A 9,649-nucleotide genomic window follows, 5' to 3' on the forward strand; every position below is an offset into this window, starting at 1 on the left:
AATGTTCACGACCTTTAGACTGTTTCATCTTTTCAGTCCAGTTGCTTGTTGGCTTTCTCCAGGCTCTAATCACTATAACTGGATAGCTAAATTAGGGCTGCCACGGGTCACCTTCTTATCAGTTATTTTTAATCTGGAGTTGCCACTCATCATCCTCAGCTCACTCTGCTCAGGCCAAGCATTGGCTTCTCCAAGTAACAACTTTTACGCTGCAGTATTCTCTCTGTAAATCAACCAAATAATCTCAGTCTCTGCAGAAAAGCAAATTCATCTGGTAAACTGTTTGTTTTGTTGCACCAAGGACTCACAGGGGCTAAGTCATGGAGTTTACTGTAGGAAACATTTTCCCATCTCCTTTGGAAGCTGGAGCTGGCATGCCCAAACAGGCAAAGGCCCCAGTGAGAGTCTGGATGTCCATACCACTGCTGCACCACCCTAGACTTTTACCATGATGGCTTTGCTTTCCTCCAGAGCCCATCCTCTCCCCTGCCTGCCTCTCAACACTCCTCCCCACCGACTTCCCAGGCCTCTTCCCTGCACCCCTTTCCCAGGCTGCCTCCCCTCCCTCTCCAAGAGGCCTTTTCCAAGAACTTGCCATATGCCTGGCCGAACCAGTCAGTGCTGCACCTCTCATAATTTTATATTTTTCAGCTCCCACAGTCAAATGATTAGGTGAGAATCTTGGCTTATGGATTTAAGTAAGTTTCCTAGACCTCATGGTAGCAAAGAGAAACTTAAAAACATGACTTAAGTGCACCCTAAAGGCTAAGAAACCTGAAGGCAATAAACCACACCCAAAATTTATTCTCTTTTTAAGATCTCAGTTTCAAGTCTTTAACCAATCTCAGTTCTTTCTCAGACTTTCCTTGTGATTTGTGAACATCTGGGATTGGCAGCGCTGTGATCTGACCAAGCATCAGGATCAAGCAGGTTGGAAAACACCGTCCTACAATCCAGCTGCTCCCTGGGGTCCACTTCCCACCAGCCCCATCAGGCTGCATCTCCTGAAATGCCCTTCTTCTGAGAAGCGCCAGGGACTCCTGCTCAGTCTGGAGGGTCGCATATTGAGCCACTGCCTTGCCTCAGCTGCTGCTTCCCCATTGCTATCTTTGGAAAAGTTAATGACCACGTTGGTTTTCTTAGTTATCCCAAGGACAGCAGTGTTCCTCAGGCAAGCGCAGATATCTGGAAGCAGGAGAAAGAGGTGTGATCAAATCCATGTGTTTTCTGTTCCCAGAGGAGTATGCATTCAGCTCTCACCAACAAAATCCTTCTCACTTGTTTTTCCTCTGCAGAAGAATTATTCCAGGCACTCCTTCATCTTGGTAAACATGCATAACCTGATGTTGGATTTTTCCAAGTAACAAGCTTTTGTTTCTTTTGTTGTAATTTCCAAACATAGCAGGCCCAGAATAAAGGTTTGTGTAAGATTTGTCCATCAAAGATTATTGATTTTTTGCCTAACAAACATGGCATTTCACTCTAGCTGCTTACCCTGTGTTTCCTCTGTATCTTTTCCTGCTTTCAGATCCCACTGTCAGGCTAGGCAGAAGAGCCTGCCTCCATTATTCCCTCTCTAGCTTTAGTAAGTACTCCTATTCTAAACTTAAATTGTTTTTCCCCCTCTTTTCTGTGAACACTGTCACTTGGTCTTCTGACCACACCAGTCCACTCATGACAGTCAACAAAATTCGCAAAATACAAAGTGCATGCTTTGTAAGTAGGCTGAAGAATGCTGAATTCTAACGAAACAAGGCCAACGTAATGAAAAGCACTGAAATTCAGTGCTGATGTTAAGAACGTCACTGTTAGGCTTAGCCCTGCTGTGATGAGAACTGCAGGGGTTATTAAATGCGTCTTCCTTCTTAATAGCTCAATTGATGGTTTCAGTAGTGATGCACAAGTCACTGCCAGGTGTTAGATAAAAATAACCAAATACAGTACAGTCACAACTGTGCTGATCAATGTGGGTTATGACAAAAAGTCTTTTAAAGAAAAAGAAGACCTCCTATCTTTGGCCTGGTAAGGGTTAGCTGATTCATAAGCCTTACTGGAAAGAGTAAATAACTTTTTTTTTTTTTTTTTTTTTTTTTTTTAAATCTGTGCACAGTCTTGCTGGTCATGATCCATTACTGGGGGGCAATATCAATTAATGTATTTATTATTAACATTCAATATAAATATAGCAGAAAAAAACAGAGCCCTGTTATTTCAAAGTAGGGGTCAGAGCATAAAATTGTTGAAGCCTGTGGCTTTTGTTGTTAGGTGAATAAACAAATTACAGGAAAACCTGAGGGGGCTCCAATGACATAAACACGCAGCTCCTGGGCTCGAGTCCCACCCGATGGGAGATGATCTGGAGCATCTCATCTTAAAGGGCAACTGATTTCTTGGTGCCCAGGCTGAAAGGCTGCATCAAATACAATCAGACACAAGTGCACATCAGAAAATCTGCAGGTCCTCTGCCTACCAATCAAAGGTCTAACGTGTGCCTTACACAAACCACATCACATAATTAATGTGAAAGCCTTGATTATGCTACTGACCTTGCGAAGAAGTGACCTTTCTGTCACTGAAAAAAGCAAACTGATGTGAAGATGAGCTTCCCCCTTCTGCTACATATGAACTACAGTGACCTCCTCCTAAAATCAGGGCTTCACTGGATGTAAGCGGGGACGTGAGGAAAACACCCTGTTGCTGTGGGTTGATGGCTACTGAGAAGAGCTTCAGTGGGAACTACACAGAGGCGTTAAAAGCTCCTCTAAATGGAGGCAGCCAGCTGGAGGAGGGGTGGGCTAGGAAGGAAAGTATAGAGAGAAATGAGACTGCAGTCTGCTCCGGCTGCTGCTTGATCTGTGAAGATAGCACAGCCTTTTCTTAATATATGCTTTTAGGCTAGGATTGAAACACTCAATAAAAATATACCTGGAGCTAACAGACAATTAGCTTTTATTGCTACTGCTTTTTGTCTGTCAGTACTTCTTAGATTAACTGCTTTACTTTTATTCCAGTATTTGAACAAATGGTGCTCTTACAAGCCTCTCCTCAGAACCAGTGAAGTGGTTTGTTTTGGTAGCTAAGAGTACATTATACTCCACAGACTATCCTCGAAGTCCTGAAAAGAATAAAACCCTCTGTACTGTGCTAGATATTCTATTAAGTGGAAACTGAAAATTTTATAGGCAAAATACCTCTTGCAAAACTTGACTTCTGCAAGCAGCATTGTCCAACTTCACCAGGAGCTGGGTTTCCCACACACTGAGCTTCCCGCTAATTGAAATCAGTTCAAAAAACGCACACTGGGAGCTTTTACAATCTTTACAGAAACATAAACCAGTGGATGCCATTACAGTGCTGAACTCTCAGCCTGACATCCGTGTTAAGATAAAACAAGCTCCTGTTTTGCTGAGCTTCACTCCCTCCCCCAGAGCCCTGCTTTCGCCTGGTGAAGAAGCAGAGCAGCATCTTTTTTTCTGCTGGTGGGCACCAAAGGCTGCTGTCCTACGAGGACCCAGGGGACCAAGGGGAACTGGCTCTCTAGAGAGCACTGCCAGTTTTCCCAAGGCCTAACAGGGCCAATGTATGCTTACATTTTCTCTTTTTTAACTTACACATCTTATTCTTGCACCCCCAAGAGAAAGAGGAAGGTGTGACCTCTCTCTTGCTTAAGCTAAAATGCAATAGCCGCTTTTGCTTTCTGAAGGTGGCTGGTAGCTACACTCCTTTTCTCTGTTCAGACAGCTGCCTTAGAAGAAAGCCAGGTGGTGCCTGTGTTTAACTCTACGAGCTGGAGTAGTGACATTGGCAAGATCAAAGCCAAAACCGTGCCACTTTTTTCCCCAGTAAAAGTTGAAAGAGTCATTAAGAACTCTGCTACGAGCTGTGCCCGTTGCGCCATGGAGCAAGAAGCAAAGCGACAGCCTGCCTAGGGATCAGTACTGAACAGAGAGATGATACAAATCACTGGGGAACTGAAATGACTCACCGGCTTTGTGTTCAGCTCCACACCTACAGCCTCATGGTTATTACGTTAAAAATAAATTGAAGTACTTTACATTATCTGCTTTAACACTGAGGTAATATTGGTGGCACCTACCAAAGTGTCGTGTTTCTGTAAAACTCACACTTCACAAATATTACGGTATACAATTATTTATAAACATGCCAGTTTTATAAAACAATAGAAATATGGTAAATGCAAATAAAACCATGCCTTTAAGTTCAAAAATAGATAAATAAAGAATGGAGATGTCATCCTGTCATGAAAACTGAGTGACAGATTAATAAAATTTTCCACACGTTTCAATATATTTATCATACACCTTCACTGAGCGTTTCTAACTGTGACATGTTTGCATAAGATTCTTTTTTTTGTTGTTGTTTAAACCGAGTTTTAGCAAATGCTTACTTTCCCAGAAGAGTAACAATGCTGGACTGGAGCAGTGGTCCACTGGGTGAAATTCATAACAACCACAGCATTAATGCAGCTGCATGCTGAACTTGGCCTTCATCTTCAATATTCTTGTGATTAAAGCACGACTATAAATGAAAACAAGTGAATTCCTGACACCACAGTTGTCAGCAGGATATTTTCTTCCACTTACTTCTCCAGCACTAAAATTTCACCCGTAACTGAGACTGAGAGTTGTTCTTAATTTGTTGAATTGGTTCATGCTAGTTTTTTCTTCCCTTAAGATTCCCAACATCTTTCTTTTTACTTTGACCTCCACTTAAAATGGCAATAACACCTTGGTTTTCCTCTTTCCTGAGTAGCTGAGGTTATTTTCTTCCAATTATTCTTTCCATGTGCCTTGCCTTGCATTACTCAGTGATGTTTCTCAGCTTTCACCATACTATGCTTCAGCGTGCTTTTGTCCTTCCAAGCTCCTCAGTGATCTCTCATCCAAGCTACCCTGGATCCCTTTGCCTACTGCATGTTTTTAATCTCAGTGTTCACCTGCTTTTCAAGAAAAATATGCGTGTAAACACATGTGTGTTCAGAGAGGGAGCCCGAGGCACTTCAATATTAAGCTTTGCCCATCCTAAAGATTAACCATTTAGTCCCACTTTAGTGAGGTTTTCTATCTCTCAGTCAGGATGGTGCAGCATTTCAGCTCTCATTCCATGAACACCCATCCTCCTCAACCATCCCTCTCATGAGGGATGAATTAAAATATCATCCTATTCTTCACTATATTTTTGTTAATTTGTTCAGGGATTTTTAATAGAGAAGATATTATTTATCAAATGAAACACAATCTGGCTTAAAAATATCTGAATATTATTTCAGTATCTCCAGGTGTCAGCACCCTGACCTTGTAACACCCTTTATTTTTGTTCCTTAGAAACACAAGGTTTCAGAAAAATATATTCCTCGATAATCCATGTCATGAAGATTGAGACAAATCTTTCACCATACTCACTTTCCTTAACAATAGTTCAGCAGGCTTAAAGGTTTTCATGCAGGTTTTCTGATTTCACTTTATCAAAGACTTAGTGTTATTTGATCTGTTGTGTCTCCAGTTATCTGTGTTTCATGTTTCCTACTTCTCTGAATTCCCATCGTTTTGTCCTCCTTATTTAATTCAGTTGGGCAGAACTACCATTTTCTTTCTAAAGTGAAGTGTTAGGATGATAATTAATTTATAATAACTTACTCCTTTGGAACATTCATCAGGGTTTTTTAATGAAAGTGTCTAAATTTAGATTGAAAAACAAGGAGTTTGATTATTCTAAAGCACCAACCTCTCTGGCACCAAATGGAACTGCTCAGCACTTTTAGATCATGATATTTGAAGGGAAAACTTTGCATACCTGTTACCTTTAAAGTCTTGAACCATGTCATTTCAGAGGAAAAAGCAAACTTTACATGGCCAAAATGTCCAAACCAAGCAAATAACATCCAAGAAACTAAGCCTGCAACAACATTCTAGAAATATCATAGAAAGCAGGTCTGGTCTGTACATATTTTAGGACCTACTCATATGCAAAAACTTTATGAGCAGAAATCTGAGGACACTAATTAATTGCTAAAGATAACAGAGCAATTTAAATCTGTTCCTCTGGAAATACTATTAATTACCAACATTTTTACAGCACTGCCATCAATATAACACACAAAGCCCCCAGAAATTAATTAGTGACCTCAGCCTTTCTTTCCTATAGATTCACATACTTTCTTGAGAAGCACTTAACTTCAGTTAATGAAGCTATCACTCAATAAAAGAGAAATGCTTGAACAAATCTTCTGGTTTTGTTATTTTGCTATTTTTCAAGAATCTCTCATAAACTGGGTGGTTGCAATTCAGAGCATTTGCAAAGCAGTTGTAAAGGGCATTATTCTGCCACACCAATTTAGCTGCAGCCCTCCCTAGCTGTCTTCCCTGGCTTTATGTCAGTAGCTATGCCAAAGAATCATAAGAAATAAAAAATAAAAATAAAAATAAAAATAAAAATAAAAATAAAAATAAAAATAAAAATAAAAATAAAAATAAAAATAAAAATAAAAATAAAAATAAAAATAAAAATAAAAATAAAAATAAAGCAGGGTCAAAGTAAAACAAATCTGTATTTTGGGTTTTATTATTAAAATAATGAAAACAAAACCCAAACCATTTTTAATTAAATATTTAATAGGAATCTCTGAACTCAGTTCTGAGTCACTTCACCCTGTCACTTTTCCACAAATTTCACAAGCCAGTGAACTTCTTGACACTTAAACTTTAAATTCTTCAAGAAATTCTAGAGCAAGTCAAAGAAAAACATCTTAAGAAGCTGCTTCAGTGTTTCACATGATGTAATCCAAGACATTTGTCTAGAGTCCCTTCCCCTAATAAATCATTTGGTTAATTAAGGCTTTGCCATGAGTCAACACAAAGGTAAGTGCTGTCATGCTTCGGTACTAAAGCAGTAGCGACGGTTACTCCAAGCAATGGTAATCTAATGTGAGGTTTAGTTATTTCAAATACTGGAAATAAGAATATTCAACAATAATATGTTCATGTTTATCATTATTATTAAGAATTTTGATGGCTTCCTTCCCCAAAAGGCTCTCACCTTCTTGAGACAACTTCTGCTAAAAAGATGAAATATGTGGTGAGATGTCATGTTTAAAAACATTTACTATGTTTTTAAAAAAACATATTAGTTCAAATGCCAGAAGATGCTTCCTAAGAAGTCCATAAAAACCTTTCAGGTACACTTTGGTACCAAATGCAAAGAGAGGAGCAAGTTCTCAGTGAGGCTAATTACCATGTCTTCATCTACCCCTAAATGATTTATTCCGTCTGATGATCTGCCCTGCTAAGTAACCATTTCTTGGTTACTACACGCAGCAGCTGTTGATGGCGATTGCAGTAGCAGTCCTCACTCACAACAGTGGGCAGTGACAAATGGAATGAAGTGCATGGACTCACTTGGAAGGTTAACACAAAATGGAAATTCCTACCAGAGAAGTGTCTGAAGACATGCTGTCAATAGCTTCCTCAGTCATGAAAAGAGCTGTGCATTCCGTGCTGGTGAATCATTTTTTTTTCAGAAGAAATGTAAAGCTCTTCTCAAAAGAGCTCATCCAGGCTCTTCTCTGATGAATCCATCTGGGCTCTTCACCAGTGGACGGACAGACAGGCATGTCACTTACTTCCCTGCCTATTTATAACCCATATTCCTACACGTCAAAGCACAACAGGATCTGCACCTCCACCTCAAGCCTATCTCCGCAATTGTCATAACTGGTAATAGTATCTTCTTTGAAAAGGAAACCCAAATACACAGCAGGCAATGTCCTAACAGAAGACACAGTAGGTTCCACAGCTGGCATTCCGCATGGGTTTCTTTGCACTGCTATCCCTGATAGGCTTGATGGTTTGTCAATTTATTTATATTTTTTTTTCAGCTGGCAGTAGTAGATGCAAATTTAAAGCAAAGTAGAGAATTGCATCTTAATTCTACTAAGCATTTAGGAAGCTCAGAAATCAGAAAGATGAGATTTGGCATCAGAAGCCACCTGGCAATGACCAGTATTATAAGGTCCCCTCCCATTTGTCATTTCAAAAGTAAAATCCCCACCAGCTGTGAAGTTAAATGACAAGAGAATAGAGGTGAGGGTAAAGAAGAAATAAAAATCTTCTCCCTGTTCCTTATCAGTCTGTTTGCATTGTGCATGGCCAAATCATTGTCTTTTAGGTCAAACAGTCCCAGGTGTACAAGCTGCTGAGCAGCAGTGACACCACCATGAAGAGCAAGCTGCCTTCTCCAGATCCCCCGAATACACTCCACAGATTCCGATGGGTTTGTACAAAATTATGTCCAGAAATTAAAAACTTTTGGCTTTATTCTTCACGGATATTGCAAGTATGGGTTGTCCATCACTTTGCATCTCCTGTATTCAGAAAGTTAAGTTTTCTTAATTTTCTTAGTTTAAAAAAAAATATTATTTTTTTTATTTTTTTCTTAATTTTCCTTCATGGAAAATGAAGGTGGAAAGAGGAATACCCTCCAGCAAAAGGAAGAGTAGGAGTGCTTACGGCCCACTGGGGCTTGTGCCATGCCGGGGCAGGTACCGGCGGAGGCCCAGGTACCAACCGGCTGCCAGCCGCCGGCCAGCGGGTAAGCCAGGGCCATGGTGCGGCTTTTATTACTATAAAATAATAGTGGCCTTAGGGGTGAAGCAGTGAGCTCAGGAAGAAGTGACGTGGCTCTTCTGTCGCGTGGCACTCCCCAGTTGCCGACCTGGGTTTCTTTCCTCCTGGGGTAATAAGTGTTACCCTTCACCTCCACAGCCCACTCTTAAAGGAGCTCAGTCTGCGAGTACTCACACATCTTGCAGAAAGTCACAGAACCGTTTAGGTTGGAAAAGGCCTCTGAGATCATCAGTCGGCACCCAGGCCTGCCAGGGACTAAACCAGTCGCTGAGAGCCACAGGCCATGGCTTTGCAAGCCAACGCCTGCGCCTCCTCCCCAGGCAGGCCGGGCGGGCAGCAGGCTGCCAGAGCTCGGCTCTCCCCGGCTGCTGGTGAGAAAGCAGTTTAAGCAGCATACGGGCTACAACATGAAGGAAGGGAGAGAGCTACTTTACTAGGCACTGTCACTTTCTAGAAGGCAGAAGAAAGCCCTTGCTGAGGTTCAAAGGCCACCCATGGTTGGAACTTGAGAGGCGCCCGTTCCCAGTGAGCTCCGCTGCCCTTTTTGTGATGGGAGACTTAAACTGACCTTAAACCATCTCCAGCTGTGCTTTAGGAAGTCTAGCCTTAAATAGGCTCAATGATGTTGATTCTAAAATATTCCCTTCATGACTAATTCATGTTTTTCCTTGATATTTAATCTAATTTGCTGCAGGCTAAGTCCTTTAGTTTTGGCCTGTTGACAAGTGAAAATAACTAGTCCCTGTACTCCTCTTCATTCTCCCTGTGGATCTACGGATAGTTATTATCTCTTCCTGGCCTTTTTTCTCTTTCTTCAATAACTCCTAGAGCATAAACACATCTGCTACTCTTTTCCCTCCTAGCTAAGGGAGAAGGCAGATTCCAGGTGTTCGGAGATGGCTGAAGCAGACGCTATCAGTGAGTGTTAGGTAAATGCCATGTTCCGCATACATCTATCTGGACCAAATCCTTTTGTGCCTAAATGCCTTTAATTACCACCTATGGGC

This window comes from Falco naumanni, chromosome 12, assembly GCF_017639655.2.
Source record: "Falco naumanni isolate bFalNau1 chromosome 12, bFalNau1.pat, whole genome shotgun sequence".
Lineage (NCBI taxonomy): Eukaryota > Metazoa > Chordata > Aves > Falconiformes > Falconidae > Falco > Falco naumanni.